We start from the raw sequence: 21,319 nt of genomic DNA on the forward strand, positions 1-21,319 counted from the left end.
TATTAGGAAAGTTGGAAGTGCTCCCTTCAGGAGCACAGACACTAAAATTGGAATAATACAGAGAAGATGAGCATGACCCCTTGTCAAGGATGATACAAAAGTTCAAAAAAGGTTCCATATTTTTTCAGAAGAAAAAAGTTAAAGAAAAAAATTAAAAGGTGCCAAGGATAGGTCTAGGCAGCATGAATCTTCAAGGCAAATTCAGAAGATAGTTCACAGATAAATATGGCTGAAGCAGTGCTTCATTCTGGAGAATAGAAACAGCAAAAATGGCTTTTTTAATTTACAAACTACTTTTTGGGGAAGAAATAAGGCTGGAGAGAGAAGTTATGTGCAAATGCTGAGTGCCTTAAATGCCAGGCTTAAGGAGCTTGGACTTCATTTTGTAAGCAGTGAGAAGTCAGTTTAGGGGTGTTATAATTTGTATGTATGTGTTTATATGAGAAATAGGCTGTTTTCTAATTGTACCTTGGTACGCTGGCTTCAGAGATTTTTGATATGTTTGCAGGGTTCTCACTGTAATTTGTCTTGGCTAATTACATTTAACTATCAGTTTTTCAGAAGTATGGTATATATTGAATTCTACATGTAATGATAATCAGATTTCAATAAGCAGAGAACCTATAATCTTTTTTTAAATATATGACGTATGAAAGTATGCAGCAGAAAGATACTACTACCTCCTCTTTCAGGACAAAATTTTATTTATGCCTACATTAACAGCTACTTTAAAAAAAGCAATTTAATTCTGGGGAAAAGATGCCACTTTTCACAGGCAGTTTTTAAGACTATTTTGATAGAAGACACAATGGAATCTCATTTGATCCAGTCATACATTGGCTAATATGTAAAGTGCCTATTGATCTTTTCAACTTTTTCCTTCTAATTTGAATAGAACTATGCCATTTCCCCCTGTGAAAGATTAAACTGAAATCGTTAGAAATTTAAATTCAGGATATAACAGGAAGCTATTATTGATCAGATTTGGATATGTCAAATAATATACTATATAATAAGCACTTGTGTTAAAAAGATGTTTAATGTGTGTGTGTAAGTCAGGAAGCTGTTCGGCATTATTGTGCTGCCTAAGTTCCTTGATGCAATACAGTTTGCAATTTTCCTCCTATTAAATTCTGGAGCTAGCTCGTTGTCCATTTGTGGTTCCTAATCAAGATATATGAACTGATAGACTAATTCAATGGATCTCTCACCCAGTCATATCTCATAATTTTGACAACAGACATTCATTATTCATTTGTTTTTATCTCTGTGCAGTTTTTCCTTTGTTCTTGAGTAGTCATAGATCTTTCTGAGGAGATCGAAGTAGTTTTGTGGGGGCTGAAAGTATAATTGTGAAGATGTGGTTGGCTCTAATAACTCACCCTGTTCTCCTGTATTTTTATCCAGGATACCTGTGATAGACAGCTGTTGGAGATAATTTTCATAAACATATTACAAAGATAAGAAAATAGGTTTGTGGGTTGTCAGTTTCTAATTTCTCAATTATTTTTTGCCTAATAAAATCATCCATGACTTGTTCTCCTTCTTCAAGATTTTGAAAGAGTCTCTCAACATTTTCATTACTGTGCTGCTTCAAGGGTAGTTTTCTTTTGTTTGTAACTGAGTCTTGTGCAACCATTCACACACTGAATTCTGAAGTCTTAAACAATTGATTGATAAAATGGAAGTCATCTGTGAATTATTGATCTATATACAACCATCACCAAGTTATATAAAAAGCGATACCAAATTAAAAGAAAAGGTAAGTAAGAGACAGTACATGCAAGTACAATAGCAGCATACTGACACAAGTGGACAGCTAGATAGCATAGTAATAGAGATTTCTGAACTTGTAGTGAGCAAAGACCTTAGTTTGAATCTCTACTCTCAAGTCCCATGATGAGACTGAGTGGAAGGAAGCTAAGCCAGGGGAAGTAGAGCACCCTTGTCATTCGCCTCCCTATCAGAACCTGTGGACAAGACTTGGGGAATCAAGGAATAAAAGGAAGCAATTCAGGTGTCCTATTTTGTTCTTCTAATTAATACACACTCACTATTAAATAGCGAGCAAGAGAGGAGACCCCAACAGAGGGAAACACAGTAAAATGTATTTAACATGGCCACGACCAGTGTCATTCTGCTGCATCATCATTATATTATAACCTAACCCTCTTGCTGTGAAATCAAAATCTCTGAACTGGAATGTCCCACAGCTAATAAGTGTCTGAGGCTGGATTTGAACTCATGAAGATGAGTTTTCCTGATTCCCATCCTGTGCTCTATCCTCTGGGCCACCCAGCTGCCCACCAAAAATAATTTTTTACATACATTGCATTTAATTCCCTAAGAAGGTATTGTGTTCCATCCCTAGCCAGCTGAATGTCAGTTTCTTGAGGGAAGTCTTTTTTTCCTCTTTGTATTATCTAGCACAGAACAAGCTTTGAACCTATTGTTAAGCTGAATTGAATTGGTCTGGGCCCTTCCTTTGTTTGGGTGTCCTGCCTTGCATCCTTCTTACATTTCTACAAGCCATGTACCTCCTGCTCTATAGTTCCTGTCTTAAGCTCGAAGTATGTTTCCATTTTCAGACCCCTGCTCTTAGCACTTAGCACTTACACATAGTGGGAGCTTAACAAAGTGTATTGAGTTTGAATTTTAAAGTAGGACATTTTGAGGCCTGGCTACAGTCTGGTGGGGTTTGTGATGAATCCTATTCCAGCTCATCACACTCTTTCCCTTTCCAAACTCCCTTAACCAACATTGTGTTTATTACCCATCGAGCCCTCAGGCTGTTCCTTTGCACTGGCATTTATCTTTTTCTCCATATGAAGAAAGCAGTCAGACAGTCAATGAGAATTTATTTAAAGTTGACTTTGTGCCAGGGACTGTGTAGAGATCTTAAACCCAGAGTCTGAAGGTCACATCAGACTTCAAGGTATAGTTTACATCACTTTATCCCTCTGTTGGGCCAAATAGAGATTTACAGAGTCTGGAAGAGAAACAAAGATTTAAATAGTAGTAGTGGGAATAGATAAATTATAAAACACTTGGATATATATGTAGCATCATTGATGTGGGGGAAGCCCCTTCAACAGTGCAGAGCATCACCCATGTATACTTCTTTTATGTTACTCTTAAAAAAAAATAAACCCTTACCTTTGGTCTTGGAATCAACACTAAGCATTATTTCTGAGACAGAAGAGCAGTATGGGATAGGTAATTGGGGTTCAATGATGTGCTCAGGGTATTTGAGGACAGATTTGAACCCAGGACCTCCCCATCTCCAGACATGCAGCTCTGTCCAACAAGCTCATTTTGTGATACTCTTACCTAAGCCACCATCTAAATCCTCTATAATGAGTTTGTTCATTATGCGAGAGGCCTTTCTTTAGTCTCCTGACATCAGAGGGGTACCAATGGAACATATGAGTTGTCCATCTTGTACCCTGGCTCTTTTTCCGTGAAGGCTCTATGTCCTTTGATGTTACATACATTCTTGTGTCTGTTGCTTGACTAGTAAAATGTGATAACCTGCTTATACTCGCCATGTCAATCTCCACTGCTCTCAAATAGTCTCTAATTCTGACACCTGCAGATTGTTGTATCTTGTGAATCGTAGTTCTCATCAGAGGAATATTGCTATTTAAAAGATGGATTTGTTTTGTAGAGATAAGCCATTTGTCTATTTCCCCATCTTTCAACTCTAGAAACAATCTTCAGGCATCTTTGATTCAAGAAGGAGTAAGGAACAGGAAGGCTTTTGAAAACATTATTTCACAACAAACCATATATTTGCGATCATTTGGGACAAAAATACACTATTTGACAAAAACTGCTGGGAAAATTGGAAAACAGTATGGGAGAGATTAGGTTTAGATCAACAGGACACACATCCTACACCAAGATAAATTCAGAATGGGTGAATGACTTGAATATAAAGAAGGAAGCTATAAGAAAATTAGGTGAACATAGAATAGTTTACCTGTCAGATCCATGGGAAAGGAAAGATTTTAAGACCAAGCAAGAGTTAGAAAAAATTACAAAACGTAAAATAAATAATTTTGATTACATTAAATTAAAAAGGTTTTGTACAAACAAAAACAATGCAATCAAAATTAGAAGGGAATCAACAAATTGGGGAAAAATCTTTATAACAAAAACCTCTGACAAAGGTCTAATTACTCAGATTTATAAGGAGCTAAATCAATTGTGCAAAAAATCAAGCCATTTCCCAACTGATGGGCAGAGGACATGAATAGGCAATTTCAGATAAAGAAATCAAACTATCAATAAGCACATAAAAAATATTCTAAATCTCTAATAATTAGAGAAATGCAAATCAAAGCAACTCTGAAATACCACCTTACACCTAACAGATTGGCTAAAATGAAAGCAAAGGAAAGTAATAAATGCTGAAGGGGATGTGGCAAAGTTGGCACATTAATTCATTGCTGGTGGAATTTTGAATTGATTGAACCATTCTGGATGGAAATTTGGAACTCTGCTCAAAGGGATTTAAGGGACTGTCTACCTTTTGATCCAGCCATACCACTTCTGGGTTTATTTCCCAAAGAGAAAATGGGGGGAAAAGACTTATGCAAGAATATTTATAGCCATGTTCTACATCTCTTATAATCAGAGAGATGCAAATCAAAACAACTCTGAGGTATCACCTCACACCTAGCAGATTGGCTAACATGAAAGCAAAGGAAAGTAATGAATGCTGGAGGGGATGTGGCAAAGTTGGGACATTAATTCATTGCTGGTAGAGTTGTGAATTGATCCAACCATTCTGGAGGGCAATTTGGAACTATGCCCAAAGGGTGCTAAAAGACTATCTGCCCTTTGATCCAGCCATAGCACTGCTGGGCTTATACCCCAAAGAGATAATAAGGAAAAAGACTTGTACAAGAATATTCATAGCTGCACTCTTTGTGGTGGACAAAAATTGGAAAATATGGGGATGTCCTTTAATTGGGGAATGGCTGACCAAATTGTGGTATATGTTGGTGATGGAATACTATTGTGCTAAAAGGAATAATAAAGTGGAGGAATTCCATGGAGACTGGAACAACCTCCAGGAAGTGATACAGAGTGAGATGAGCAGAACAGGAGAACATTGTACACAGAGACTGATACACTGTGGTACAATCAAATGTAATGGACTTCTCCATTAGTGTCAATGCAATGTCCCTGAACAATCTGCAGGGATCTAAAAACCACTATCCACAAGCAGAGGATAAACTGTGGGAGTAAAAACACCAATGAAAAGCAACTGCTTGACTACAGGGGTTGAGGGGATATGATTGAGGAGAGACTCTAAATGAACCCTCTAATGCAAATACCAACAACACGGAAATGGGTTCGAATCAAGGACATATGTGATACCCAGTGGAATCACGCGTCAGCTATGGGAGAGGTGGTGGGAGGGGGGGGGAGGAAAAGAAAATGATCTTTGTTTCCAATGAATAATGTTTGGAAATGACCAAATAAAATAATGTTAAAGAAAAAGAATATTTATAGCCATGCTCTTTGTGGTGCCAAAAATTGGAAAATAAAGGGATGCCCTTCGATTGGGGAATGAATGAACAAATTGTGGTATCTGTTGGTGATGGAATACTATTGTGCTATAAGGAATAATGAACTGGATGAATTCCATGTGAACTGGAATGACCTCCAGGAACTGATGCAGAGCAAAAGGAGAAAAACCAGAACATTATACACAGAGACTGATACACTGTGGCACAATCAAATGTAATAGACTTCTCTACTAGCAGCAATGCAATGGTCCAGGACAATTCTGAGGGACTTATGAGAAGGGATGCTGTCCATATTCAGAGAAAGAATTGTGGGAGTAGAAACAGAGAAGAAAAACAACTGCTTGATCACATGGGTAGATGGGGATATGACTGGGGATGTAGATTCTAAACAATCATCCTAGTGCAAATATCAATAATATGGAAATCGGTCTTGATCAATGCCACAAGTAAAAACCAGTGGAATTACTCATTGGCAATGGGGAGGAGGGAGGAAAAGAACATGAATTATGAAACCATGGAAAAGTATTCTAAATCAATTAATTAAATAAAAATTTTCAATTCTAAAAATAAAATCATATAAGATTTTCCCCAAAATGACAAAAGTTGTTTTATAATCCTCTGATTATTAATGTCAAATATAGCATTAAATAGACATATACTCTTGAAAGGTGTCTTCCCTTAATGAAGGGGATGCTATCCACCTCCAGGGAAAAATCTATTAGAGTCATCTTTCCCATCAGTGTATTTTTTGTTTTATTCTGGGGTCTTGGTTAGATTATGTTTGCTGTTACAACAATGACCAGTATGGAAGTGTTTTGCATGGCAATAAAAAAGCTAAAAAAAGAAAAGAGAGATATCTTCCTTATTGGTGCAGAATCCAGATTGAAAAGGGATTCCTAATAGATGTTGAAATACTCTAAAGATTCTAGTTTGTGAAGAACACTTTTATATCTCATCTCAGAATATTGTTGAGTCTCCTAAGTGAGATTTCATAATCATTTGTAGAAGTTTAGTACAACTATCCATGGAGGGAAAACCTCGTGGATTAAGAACATAAACTATAATATAGAGTTTATAAAAGCACATAGAACAATAGGACCAGTGTGTATACCTTGGATAGACACTATGAGCAGACAGGAATGTAAGCTGGAAAATGAACAGGAGGAAGAAAGTGAATCATATCCCACTTGGGAAATTATAAGGTGTGTCAGTGGTATAAACTAAAAATAAATAGGTTGTTTGGGTTTGAGACCAAAGGTCAGATTTCTGAAACTCTGAGGTTTGATGTCTACAAGTTATGGGTTGTGTCAATACTTTCTTTTCTTAACAATCTATCACAAGGATTTTACATCATAAAAGGGAGAACTCAAAGAACTCAAATGTTCATTGATATCTTATTAAAAATAATGATATATAGAGACATAATTATACATGTGGAATGGGGATAATAAAGGCTGTCAAACAACTTAGGATCATAATGGAAGGCAGTGGTTTGATTAACTATTCTTAGTGGTACCATCCCAGGCAGGGTTAGGGTAAGGTTAATGCCGACCGCACACTGTGACCTTTTAGACTCAATTTCACTACATACCAAGTTAGGACAGAAAAAAATGAAATAGTATATACGAATTGATTTTCTTGCTCACAAACCACAGGAACTCATTTCACCAGAGCCCTGTCATTAAATTTACAGCATATCTGAGCATGTGTTTTACATGATATATACTCTAATCTAATTTCCAAAACAATTATATCAAAAGCCTCCTGTCATAAGCCAAATATCTATTTATCTGTATACAGCAAACCTATCTATTGTAATAGTGTGTGAAAGGACTAATATTTACCAGCATTTCTCCATATCATTAATTGTCTACCCCTCTTCCTTCCTTTTTCTGCAAGCTTTAGTTTCCTTTAAAAGGAAGCAGTGGTCCAGGGGCCTGATTGACTTTTTTCCCCCCCATGACATAACTTCTAGGCATTAAAAGGTTCTACCCGCATGCAGTTGAGGACCCTTCTTGGTGGATTTCTAAAGACCACCCAAATCACCTTGTCCTTCACCATAAGCCAAACTAATGAACACATACTTTTCCAAGAGGATGAAGGGATATGTGTGTGTGTGTGTGTGTGTGTGTGTCCTAAGAAGGTAAGTTTCACTGTATTATATTATATATTCTTGCTATGTTAGGGCAAAGTAAGCTTCCTTCTGTTAACATATTCGATGATTTCTCAGGGCCTCATTTCTTCCTACCATCAAACCTGGACAAAGAGAGGACCGGCATAGAGCTGCCTCCAACATATGGTAATTGTCCTTTATTATCTTACTTAATGAAAAGTTTATATCTATTTTCATATACAAACAGAATTGTTAAGATGTATTATTTTTGTGAAACAAGCACACTCACTATGAAACAAGAAAAATATTAATTTTTCTATTTTCTTTTTTTCTCAGATGAAATTGCAATAAATTAAGCACACAAAGAGTAATACTATGGAAAATTAGATGTAACATGTTATAGTTCTTCTAGGCCTTCCCCCTGCTAAAAAAATTATTTAAGATTTGAGTTGAATTCATCAACTATTTTTTTATTTAATACACAGAGTAGGCCATTTTTTTATTCATCAAAAATAAATACATCATTTTTACTTTGAACCAAGTTTAAATAAGAAATATTGGTATTTTAAAATTAAAATAATTATAATAATTATTAATATTTAATTAATTTTAATAAGTGAATGTAAATATAATCATGCAAATAAAACTACCTAAGCTTATTTGTAACTGAAAAATGACAGAAACATTTCTATCATTAAATAAGAAAATAAATTATATTTTTTTAGAAACTCATAAAACTTTAAAGAAGGTCTTATTCCAACTTCAACTTTTTATTCTTATGTATTAAAAATACAAAAGCAAAACCCTATCTTAAGCCTGGAGTATCATGCTATGAATTTCAAGCCACTATTTAAACAATGAGTGGGTTTCTTCATAGGAACTCACAAGATATCATAAAACATTGATGAAAGCTTGATTTTTATTATATATAACATTGAAACATTTTTCTCATCTTCAAAGGAATGAGATGTATATCCCAGATTTATGAGCAACAACAAAGAGAACAATGAATAGATTTTCACTTTAGAGAAAACCAGGATGTTCAGGAGTAAGGAGGAGGATGCTGGGAGAAACCCCATTCAATTCATCCTCATTATGACTCTGAGGAGCAAATATAAATTGAAGCTAATTTGTTTTACAATTAGAAAGAGTATAACTCTAATGAAAGATAAATGAATTGAGGGTGAACTTGAATGAAGAGAGCAAGGACTGAAGTTGCTGATTCCATTATTGAATGGCCTTATAGCCTACTGAAAAAACCTCTGGTTTTTTTTTTTTAACAGATAAACACTGGCTGTAAGCAGCAAAACATGAACTTATTATTAAAGCCAATAGTCCCACACTGCTCAAATTATGTTTTTAGTTGAAAAAATATGCAAAGCAGTAAATTAAATCTATGGGCATTTGTTTCTTTGTTTTCTTCTATTTTAGTAGAATTCAAACCTGGCTAAAGTTATAGATTAAGTTGCATCCTCTCAATGAGGGAATTAGGCCCCATTCCTTTTTAGCACTATACATTCCTAAGACAACTAGAGTTTTAAGCACCTACTGTGTGCCAAGCACTGTGTTTTTAATACTGGAGACATAAAGAAAGGTAAAAGATGGGCTAGCTGCTCTAGAGGAGCTCAGAATCTAATGAAGGAGACAACATGCAAAGGGCTATGTGTAAACAAGTTACATATAGGATAATTGAAGGCAAAGAACAAAAACAAAAAAAATTACAGAGGAGGAACTAGCAAAAAAGGATATCAAGAAAGGTCTCTTGTAGAAAGGGGATTTTAGCTGGGATCTGATCATCTCAGAAATTTTGTTGAATAGTGATATGACCATGGATTTCTCAACTTTATTACATGTCTATGTTAAAATTTCTATTTTCTATAATTTCTATAAATTTCTACAAATATTTCTATAAATTTTGACTTTCTATAAATTTCTACAAATATTGAATTTTTATACCAAATAGAAGCACAATTTAAATTATGAGTTCTTGACTTCAGATAAAAAACTTACTAGAAAAAGGCAAATGACTCCTCAACAGATACACATAACAGGAGGTATATAAATTTAAAAAGTTTTCTTTAGGGAGATATTGTAAAGGGTGAATATTATGGTTGAGACTGAAAAAAATATAAATTTAAATGGTGGCCAAGAGAAATCCAAAATAATAAAATACCCAAGTCAGCTGCCAAATTTTTATGGTTTTTTAATTACAACAGGAGGAAGAAAATATTAGCGGGAGAGAGAGAGAGAAAGAAGGAAAGAGGGAGAGAAGGAAAGAGGTTTAACTCAGAACCACTCTGGCTCAGGCTGAGCCAAAGCAGGCATTAAGGCCTTGGAGAGCCAAGGCAGGGAAAGGGATCAGTCCTTATCACTCACATTACCAATCTGAAAGAAAGCAGTCTGCAGGGCTCCTCCAGCCTCAAGCTCCAGCCTTGAACTGAACTCTAGCCCTCCTCACAGGAAGTTCTGAACACTCCAGAGGGTGTTCTCTACCTCAGTTCCTGCATCTCACATGTGTCAATGGTGGCTCAAGGTTGACCTAGGACCGCCCAGAGGTCTGTCCTTTTTTTGCACATGTCTGTTGAAGGCCATATTCTCAAATAATTAAATCTTGAGTTTGCTGCAGCCCTTCCTAATTTTGTTACACTGAGTAGGGTGGAGAATGTAGTTTCCAAGACCTGATTCTGTTATTCCAAGTATCTCTATTGTTATTGATCAGGAAATAGCTAAATCTGATCTTCTAAAGAGTGGTCTGAATAGGGTGGAGTAGTTTTGAAATTCACAGTATCCTAATTCATTAAAGAATGGGAAATCTGCCTGTGCTTTTCAATATTTGAGTAATAATTACCAAAAATTTATTTTCCCCTGGTGAATTCTTTCTGTAGCTTTTTCAACAAATAGGTAAGATTTCTGGGTTTGGCTTGATTTTTAAGAAAAATAGAGATAACTATTACTGTGTGTCAATCCTATAAAGTGCTTCTCTTTTGTAAGAGAAAATCTAAATCTCTTCATTCAACAAAAGCGCACATCTGTAACTTTGTTAAGGACAAAATTTGATATGTTTATGTGAAGACGGAAGTCTTTGCTATTGGGAATATTGTTAGTTATTTCTTGTTTTCTGAAATTCATTTATTATACATTTTTAAGAAGAAGAAAAAAAAACCCTCACCTTCTGTTTTAGATTCACTACTCAGGTTCCAAATCATTAATGATGAGAGAAAAACCAAATAAAACAAATCTAAGATACTATCTCACACTGATCAGATTGGCTAACGTGACCAGAAAGAAAAATGATAAATGTTGTAGGGAATGTGGGAAAATTGGGAACTAATATACTATTGGTGGAACTGTGAACTGACACTACCATTCTGGATCAAAGGGCCATAAAAACTATATACATCCTTTGACCTAGCAATACCAATACTTTGGGTCTGCATCCTGCAGATCAGAGATAAGGAAAAAATACCCACCTCTACCAAAAACTTTTAGTAGCTCTTTTGTAGTGGCAAAGAATGGGAAACTATGGGGTTGTTCATCTCTTTGGGAATGGATATAAACAAGTTGTGATACCTGATTTTAATGAAATACCATTGTGCCATATGAAATGATGAATGGGATGAGTTCAGAAGAACCTGGAAAGATTTCTATTAACTGATACAAAGTGAAGTGAGCAGGACCAGGAGAACAGCATATACAGTAACAGAAAGATTATACAATGAACAACTCTGAAAGCCTAAATTATTATCAGCAAAGCAAGTTCAAGATATCTACAAGGGACCCATGATAAAAAATGTTATTCATAATCAAAGAAGGAACTATTGGAGTCTGATTGCAGATCCAAATGTGCCATCTTTATTTCCTTCATGAGTGTTTTATTCTATTGTGATAAGTGTCTTTTGTCACAGTATGAGCAACAGGAAATAAATATTGCATAGAAGCATTGGTATAACCTACATCAAGCTATTTACTGCCAGGGTGATGGTGGGGAGAAAAGTCTATATCCTAAATGTCAGAAAATAATTATCAAAATTTTTTTCTACATGTAACTGAAAACATATATTATAAAATATATTTTAATTTAAAACAAAATGTTTTAAATATAATACTGTATATGTAAGTTAAAGAAGAAAGAAAGACTAACAAAAATCCAACATTCAGATCATAGCATCATAGATTTAGGAATGGAAGAGACCTTAAAGCTATGTAGTACAACTTTCTCATTTTGTTGGTAAAGAGATCAGAGCCCCAGGGAAGTTAAGTGACTTATCCGAAGTCATACAGAGAGTAAACATCCGAGGCAGAATTTGAACCCTATGTTTATTATATCATATTCAAATGTTTAAATGCCTACCATGAGTAAGCTACTAAAATAAGGAGGTAAAGTTTTCCATGATGCAAATGGAGGGAAGAACGGAAAACCTCCCTCTAAAACTTCACACAGAGAGAAGGAAAAGCCAAAGAAACAAATCAGTAGATGTTAGAAAATAATGAAATCTTGTTAAAAATAAATAATAGCAAATTAGAGTTGCTTAATACCTTAAGGTTGGTAAAATGTTTCATAAACATAAGCAACTAGAAGTGGTCTTGACACTTGGAATGTGGTTGCCAAAGTTCTTTATGAGACACCATCATGAGGAGTTCTCTCCAGATAATTTAATTCAAAGAAATCTAAAAGCTGAATCATTTCCCCCCTTTCCACTTCCCACTGCTCAGATCATAACTGTAATTTCTGTAAAAGTTGAAGTATAGAAAGAAAAAACAGAAATTTCATAAGTTTTCAGAAAATAGATTAAAAGAACTTAGATATGTTAATATATTTTTTAAACATTTCTTTACTATAAGTCATTATGTCTTCACTAACCAAAGACTCTGACTAAGTAGCATTCCCTTTACCCCTCTACTTCCACCTCTCTACTGTTTTTTAATTTAATAATTAGTTAATTAATAATAAACTTAATTTAATAAAACTGTTTTTACTATAGGGTTTGTTGTGGTTTAGTCATTTTCAGTCCCAACAGAGTTTTCATGACCCCATTTGGGATTTTCTTGAAAAAGATATTGGAGTGGTTAGCCATTTCCTTCTCTAGCTCATTTCACAGATGAGTAAGCTGAGGCAAACAGAGTTATGGGACTTGCTTAGGGTCACACAGCTAGGAAATACCTGAGGTCCGATTTGAACTAAAAAAGATGAGTCTACTTAACTCCAAGCCCAGAGCTCTATCCACTTGGCTGCCCTTGGAGCTAATAGTCTAATATCATGATTATTGTTCATCATGATTGGGAACCTTATGTTACATTCAATTCAACTACCTCATAATGGCCTTACATTAGACATGAATAATCTTTTACTCTCTGTGTATTGGTCGGAATGGGTTCTTTTTCTTTTTCTTCAACCAATGAACCAAGACTAGGCCGCAAGCATCTAGTAGAATTTTAAAAAATTTATCAGCTAAATAACACGGGGTAAATCACTGACTTAACTTCCCTGAGTTTGAGTTTCCTATGAAACAAAGGCATTGTTTTGATCCAGCCATACCACTCACTGGTGGGTCTTTACCCCCAAAGAGATAATAAGGAAAAAGCCTTGTACAACAATATTCATAGCTGCGCTCTTTGTGGTGGCAAAAAACTGGAAAACGAGGGGATGCCCATCAATTGGGGAATGGCTGAACAAATTGTGGTATATGTTGGTGATGGAATACTATTGTGCTGAAAGAAATAATGAACTGGAGGAATTCCATGGGAACTGGAAAGATCTCTAGGAAGTGATGCAGAGTGAAAGGAGCAGAACCAGCAGAACATTATACACAGAGACTGATAGACTGTGGCACAATCAAACATAATGGACTTCTCCACTAGCAGCAATGCAATGATCCAGGACAATTCTGAGGGACTTATGAGAAAGAACGCTATTCACATTCAGAGGAAGAACTGTGGGAGTAGAAACACAGAAGAAAAACAACTGCTTGATCACATGGGTTGAAGGGGATATAATTGGGGAAGTAGACTCTAAATAATCACCCCAGTGCAAATATCAATAATATGGAAATAGATCTTGATCAATGACACAAATAAAAACCCAGTGGAATTACTGGTTGGCTATGGAGGAGGGGGGAGGAAAAGAACATGAATCATGTAACCATGGGAAAATATTCTAAATCAATTAATTAAATAAAAATGTTCAATTAAAAACAAAAACAAAAAATGAAGGCATTGGACTACATGTTCTCTGAAGTCCTTTCCAATGATAAACCTATGATCATAGGACCTTTTGGATGTCTCTTCACTGGCAGCTAGGTTACACTTTTTGAAAGAGTGCTCAATGGAAATGGAATCAGGAAGATTTGGATTCAAATTCTGGCCCAGACACGCCCCAGATGTGCCACCCTTGGCAAATCTCTTGACTTCTACCCATCTCAGTTTTCTCATCTGTAAAATAGCACAGAGAGAGGACCAGATCTGGAGTCAAATCTGGCCTCAGGCATTTCTTAATTGTGGGACCCTGGGGCAAGTTACTCATGGCCAATTGCAAGCCCGTGTGCCCTTCTGTCTTAGAGCTGATACTAAAATAGAAGGTAAGGGTTTTAAATTTAAAAAAAAAAAAGGAAACAGGCTCAGGAAAATTAAATGACTTGTCATTGTCCCATAGCTGGTAGATGTCAGAGGAAGTATTTGAACCCAGGTATTTCTAATTGGAAGCCTTACACATTAACCCCATGTCACAGCTGCCTTATTACTATCACTCCCATGACCTGCCTTGTATCTGTGTAGCCCTCTGAACTTTAGGAAGAACCTTCGGGTCTATAATCCAATTTTAAACTCCTCTTAGCCTTGGGAGACAGGAAGAAGAGCTATTATTCTATCTCAATTTCTCAATTTTATAGATAATGAAACAGAGGCCTGGAGAGTCTGTGACTTCACTAATATTAGACTTCTGCTGACAGGACCACAAGAACAGCACAGGACCGTGGAGTCTTTATTCTCTATTCTTTCCACCAGATTTCCCCCTAGCTATGGTTTGGGATCTCTGATACAAATAGGCTGTCAGTAGTTCTGCAAGCTCCTATTTCTTTAAGTCAAAGTTCTTCCTTTAACTATTCTTTCCTTTTATTTAAGTGAGTATATGGGCAAGAGAAAGAAATGTGGAGATTCTGGTAATGAAGTTCTGGCATGTTTTTTATAAATTAATTTCATTAATTGTATAAAATTATAAATTAAAACTTATTTAGTTTCTATTTTTCATATGATCACTAGAATTTCTCTCAGATTCTGTCCTTCTGCCCCTTCTCAGAAAGGCATTCCATTTAACAAACAATAATTTAAAGAAAAAAAGAGGAAGAGGAAAAACCCTGAAAAACCTGAAAAAAATCCAAAAAAAATCTGAAAATATATGTGCCAGACCACACCTGTGAACTCCAACTGCTGCAAAGGAACAGGATGGGGAGTTTTCTCATACCTCTTGTTTAGAGACCTTTTTGTTCTTTCTAATTTTTCATTTTTTCTCTGACCTTTCTTTCCATTCACATTGCTACAGTCATTGCATATATTGTTTTCTTGCCTCAGCTTAATTCACATTGCACCGGATCATATAAACCTTCACTAGTCATTTCTTGCAGCAAAATAATATTCTACTGAATTCATGTTTAGCCAATCCACAATCAATGAGCACCTATTTTCTTTCAAATATTTCTCTATCACAAAAAAATGCCCATCACATGTTATATACTTAATAAAGGGACATTGATTAATTGAAAGAATAAAATATGAATGACTTTTTTAAAAAAATATCAGACTTAAAATCTCTTTCCCCTTCAGTTTCCCAGTGGTCAGCATTAAAGGCACAATATCAAATGTCAGAACAAGGTAAATTTTTAGTTTGCTTTTTTAAACATTTCCCTCCTATCTTAGAATCAATGCTAAATATCAGTTCCAAGGCAGAAAAGTAGTTAAGGGTTAGGTAACTGGGGTTAAGTGACTTGCACGGGGTGGGGGATGGGGGGTAGGGGGGGTGTCACACAGTTAGGAAGTGTCTGATGCCAAACTGGAACCCAGGACCTCCCATCTGTAGATCTGGTTGCTCTATTCAGTCATCTACCTGCCCCATCAACTTAGTTTTATGTATCAATTAACAACTATTTTATGTTTAAATCAATAATTATGTGCTAAATACTAGGGATAAAGAAGAAAAAAAATTAAAGAATTCCTCCTCTTAAAAAGCTTATATGGTAATTAGGAAAACATATCAATAAATATGTGTATCCAGAACATATACAAAGGAAAAGTAGTTTGAGGAGAAGGAGCCCTAAAATAATTCTAGAAGACTACTACAATCATGAGTTCTTTGGATCCTCCCGAATTCCTATGAGATGAGTAGTACAACTATTACTATTTAATTAATTATTTTCAATTTAATTAATATTAATTGATTTATATTATTATATTATATATTATGTTAATTATTTATTAAAATATTATATGTAATACACATGCCATATATAATAAGTGGTAATAACAAATATTAATTTAATTGTCATTAGCATTAATTATATTGTTATGTTATAATTATATTGACATTATTATAATGGTTAATTTAATTGATTAATTATTGATAGTGTTAATTTTACAAATGGAGAAACCAAGGATGAATGATTATGGGGATTGACTAAGGTAACACATTTAGTAAGTCGAAGATCTGGACTTGGAACTGTCATGTCTTTAGAGGTTGAATCCAGTGCTTTCTATATCCTGCCCTTATATAAGGAAAATGCAGGCTTCTGGCACATCTCGAGAAACTAGTGAATTTGCTATAATCTAGAAAATATTTGATTAAACAAACTAACATAGCAGGGGCTAGGTATATAAGTTTCATTATTCTAATCCGTATGCCTGATAGAAATTAAATTAAGATTTAAAGAATTTTCTGGCATCAATCTGAAAGGGGTATAGGGTCTAAGACTATTATCTGTGAGAATCTGAAAAATCCTACCAAAAACAAAACCCTCTCTATTCCTCTGAAAATTTGCTAAAGAGGCTTCACAAAGAGCCATTGGTCTTAAAGAGAATCAGTGGGAGACAATGAAGGGTGAGGACTGAAGCCTTTTGCTTCTGTACTATCCTTTCCCTAATTCTTAGGGTAAAAGTAGAAGCTAACAATTTGTGGGTGTTTTTCAAGCCTCTCTGCTTTTTTTTTTCCTAATATCAAAGAGAATATGGAGCAGATGGGTGGCACAGTGGATAGAGAGCCTGCCTTGGTTAAGAGAAGGGTTAAGGGTTCAAATCTGGCCTCAGACACATCCTAGTTGTGTAATCCTGGGTAAGTCATTTAACCACTATTGCCTAACCCTTCATCATTCTTTGGAAAGTAAAGGTTTAAAAAAAAAAGAAAAGAAAAGAGAAAGGACTTTAAAGGCAATCTAGCCAGTCCAACCCTCTTATTTTACAGATGAGGAAATAAGTGGAGAATTTGAGCTGAAATCCATTGACTCGGAATATGATTTCTTTATATTAGACAATGCCTAACTCCAAGAGACTGCTCACTTTCATTTTCTTCCAAACAAAAAAAAAAAAGTCCTTTTACTGCACCCCAGGAATCAATGTAATCGACATATTTGGAGGCAGATATATCATTATCTCTCTCTATCAGATAAGTCAAGAATTACCCGTTTCATCTCTTACCTGGAGATAGCTCTTGGAAGGCAGAATTTAGGCATGCTGGAGGGCTGGATACAAAAAACGTGTGCTTTCAGGACAGGAATCCCTTTGATGAGAGACACCTGATTTACAGTCTTGTCAGTTGGTAGCCACTCAGCCATAATATTTTAAAATTCAATACTTTTCACTCTGGGCATTATTTGTCGGGGAGGGAGTGTCAAACAAAATTACCATCCTTTCTGTTCTGTCCAAGGATCTCATAGATGACAAATGCATTACCACTATTATTCAGAATAAAATCTTCAAGGGGGATGAAAACTTCACAGATTGTTTAATGCAAAGCCCTTGTTTTATAGAGGAAGAAACTGGGGCCCATGGTGACTTTGTGACTTATCCAAAAATGACACAGAAATCAGAAATTGGGCAGGAGTGGTCTTCTGAATGCTTTGTCTAGAAAATCCAAGGTTTCTCTCATTTAAATCTTAAAGCTCAGAACAATAACCCAATATTATTTTCCCCCCATTCATTTTGAATTCTGCTGTTAATAAGTACAGAAGACTGAAGTACTGATAAATTAGCTTTGAAATGTAAAAGGATTAGAAGAGATAACATTTACCCAGTGGCTGAGTGTCTTTGATCTTGGCATTTGTTTTATTATAGCACAAATATTTTTTTTTCCTTTAATGGAATTTTAATTCTCAAATAGTCTATTTGGAAAATGATACTATTAACTGTCTTTATGTTCCTCAAGAGTAACCAAGATGTTTACAGCTTTAAGCCAAAAGCAGAGGTCACAATTTAATTCTAATCCTTTGCATTGTTATTAGCCTCTGTGTAATGCATAATGATTTCTGCCTGTTCACACATGATGATCCCAAGAATAGCATTTCTCCACGCTTAATAATGATCTTGAAAATGGATATTTTTCTTTGGTTAATAATTATGTCTGGAAATACATTAACAAGCTTGAAATATACTCCTTGGATTTTTTGCATTGTCAACAGACTTCCAGAGCTGTGTTTTGATCAAATGAGCAAAGAAACTGCTCATCCCAATTACTGTCAAACTAAAAAATGATAGTTTTATAATTTTATAGTCTGCTTTATAGAAAATGTCACCCAGTGCCGAAATCTAAAAACAATTGAAGAACTAAATTTGGGGAGTTGGGGAGAAATGGTAGTAGGGAATTTCCTGCTGAATAACTATCATAATTCATTAGGGAATGATCACTTTATGTGATAATATTTCATTAGTGTAGTATTAAAAATCATTCAACATGGATCTCCCAGTTAAAGCTCAAAAAACCAAAAGGATGAAACACACTCACACCAGGAGGCCCTATACAGAGAACCAGGACAAGGTCTGAGTGGGTACATTGATGATGGAGAAAAGGAACCCTCAGGAATGGCCAGTCTCATAGGTTTGTCTGTAGGTATATTAGTTAAACCCTAGGGCAGGCTCCAATACCTCTCCATAAGTCATCAACTATAGGCGATCTTGCTGGTGACTGACAAGTCACTTAACCCCCTGGTCTAGTCTTTGTTATTCATTTGTCTTAAAATTGATACTAAGACAGAAGGGTTTTTTTGTTGTTATTGTTGTTTTTTATTTTTTAATTAAAAATTTTAATTTTAATTTTTTATTTGGATTTTTTACTTTAATAAATTTCTACGTAAGTTTTCTGAAGGTAAGGGTTTTAAAACAAAGTTGTGCTGAAGACTACAATGTCACGGCTGATGACAATTATACAGCTTCAGTCTGGGAGGTTGGGAATGTGTGTTTCTATTTCTATTGCATAAGAATTGTTTGGGCATAATTTAGATAATCACCTGTAAGCAGAGGTGGGGTGGGATAATGAAAAGCTAATGAGGGAATGGGCTGCTTGTGCACGTGTGCTGTGTTTAGGGCTGTGTCTATTTGTAGATGAAACAGAAATGTCGGGCAACAATCTCCTCCCCCCCTCCCCCCAATCTTCTGTATTCCATTCCCATCCCAGGTCTCAGGAACATTGCTGGGGACAAGTCACAAAGCACACAAATTTGTGCTGAATGACTTCTGGAGACTGGTGGTTGTACAGAGCTGAGCCTCTACTGTTTTCTCATTCCATAATTGAATTCTTTTTTTTTTTAAACCCTTACCTTCTGATAAAAAAAAATGGAAAAAGAATTGTACAAAAATATTTATAGCTGCTTTTTGTGTGGTGAGAAAGAACTGGAAACTGAAGGGATGTCCCTCCATTGGGGAATGACTGAACAAAATGTGGTATAGGATGGTGATGGAATACTATTGTGCTGTAAGGAATGAGGAACAGCTTGATCCCAGAAAGAACTGGAAAGACCTGCATAAACTGATAACAGAGTGAAATAAGAACCACAAGAACATCATACACAGTAACTGAAATATTGTGGGACAATTAAATGTGATAGACTTGGCAACTAACAGCAATACAATGATCCAGAACAATTCTAAAGGACTGATGAAAAAGAATGCTGTTAAATTAAAAAATTGCTATCCACTGCCAGAGAAAGAACTGTTGGAGTAAGAATGCAGATGAAAACATGATTTTTCACTTGTTTATTTCGGTTTATGTTTTAGAGTTTTGGTTTTATAAGATTATTCACTTACAAAAATGAACAATGTAGAAAATAAAATTATATATATATATATATATAATTATTTTTTTAAACCACCCTGACCTATCATCTTGTGTATTAATTCCAAAGCAGAAATGGGGGTTAAGTGACTTTCCCAAGATCACACAGCTGGGAAGTATCTGAGGCCAGATTTGAACCTAGGACCTCTCATCTCTAGGTCTGGCTCTCAATCCACTAAGTCATCTAACTGCACCTTCTATAACTAGATTTTTATTGACCTCCAAATGTGACTGTTTTAAATTCTGGAGCAGATGACCTTGCCTTTTTACTGAAATTAAGGTCCTTGGCTCCCATTTTCTCCTCACCAAATTACAAAGTATCTTCTCCAAGAGAAAGAGAGTTTGAAATCATTTGCTGCCTGAGTTAACTGAGCCAAATGAGGAAACTGAGGTTGAGGTAAGTTAAGCAACTTGCTCAACATCAGAGAGTAAGTACAATTCTCCGCTGCTTATTTTGACCTGACAATGAATACCTAAAAAGGGAGGAGGGGACTATCCCTCTTCTAGAGACTGTCTTCTCTTGGCTTTTCTAATACTGTTCTCTCTCCACTTCTGACTGTCACTGATTCCTTTATTCAAACTCTTCTGTTCTTTTTGCCAGTTAGCTAATTCTATTCCCTACTGCCCTGATGTTGGTGCCTTATATTCTCCTTTTAAATGCACCCTGAAACCATACAATTTTAGATATCTGTCTAAAAATCATATTCTTGGACACAAACTTTTCTCCCAAGCTTTTAACCTGAATTCTCAATTTGTTGTTGAACATCTCCCCTTGGATGTCCTGCCAGACTGTCATTGAGCATGTTTGAAACTGACCACATCATCACACCCTGAAAACTTAATCATTTCTCCTAATTTACCTTCAGCAGCTGTGGGCATCACTCTCTCTCTCTCTCTCTCTCTCTCTCTCTCTCTCTCTCTCTCTCTCTCTCTCTCTCTCTCTCTCTCCAGGTTTTAAGTTAGGATATTTCCTTCAACTCCATCTTCCTTTTCTTCTCCCTATATCCCTATTCTATTTCCAAAATTCTAGTAACCAAAATCCACTGTTCTAATTCTGAAATATCTCCAGGAAAATCATGGATATAGAGCTGGGAGAGACCTTAGAGGAGTCATCTGGTTTAACACTAACACATAGAAGAGAGATCCAGAAAAATAAAGGGAAAAAAATGGCTGGGATAAAGAACTAAAGAGTTAGACTTTGTGTAGTAGACTTCTACAGGTAGGATAATCATACTCAGTCAATAATGAAGCACATGTGCCAGGCAGTACTCTAGGGACCACAGATACCAAAACAATAAAAAGAGGTTTTGTTTTTTTTTTCTTTTCAAAAAGCTTTTAAATTCCTTGAACTGATTATGTGTA

General features: G+C 35.5%; 1 protein-coding gene and 1 non-coding gene across 8 annotated transcripts in view; one reads left to right on the top strand and one right to left on the bottom strand.

The window, feature by feature from the left end:
* PAG1 (phosphoprotein membrane anchor with glycosphingolipid microdomains 1) overlaps positions 1-21,319 on the bottom strand; it is a 249,680-nt gene that overhangs the window by 143,821 nt on the left and 84,540 nt on the right. The window lies entirely within an intron of this gene.
* LOC130458573 (U6 spliceosomal RNA) lies at positions 18-124 on the top strand. The gene has a single exon (XR_008917989.1). It is a non-coding gene; the product is annotated as a U6 spliceosomal RNA (small nuclear RNA).

The sequence above is a fragment of the Monodelphis domestica genome, chromosome 3, assembly GCF_027887165.1.
Source record: "Monodelphis domestica isolate mMonDom1 chromosome 3, mMonDom1.pri, whole genome shotgun sequence".
Taxonomy (NCBI): domain Eukaryota; kingdom Metazoa; phylum Chordata; class Mammalia; order Didelphimorphia; family Didelphidae; genus Monodelphis; species Monodelphis domestica.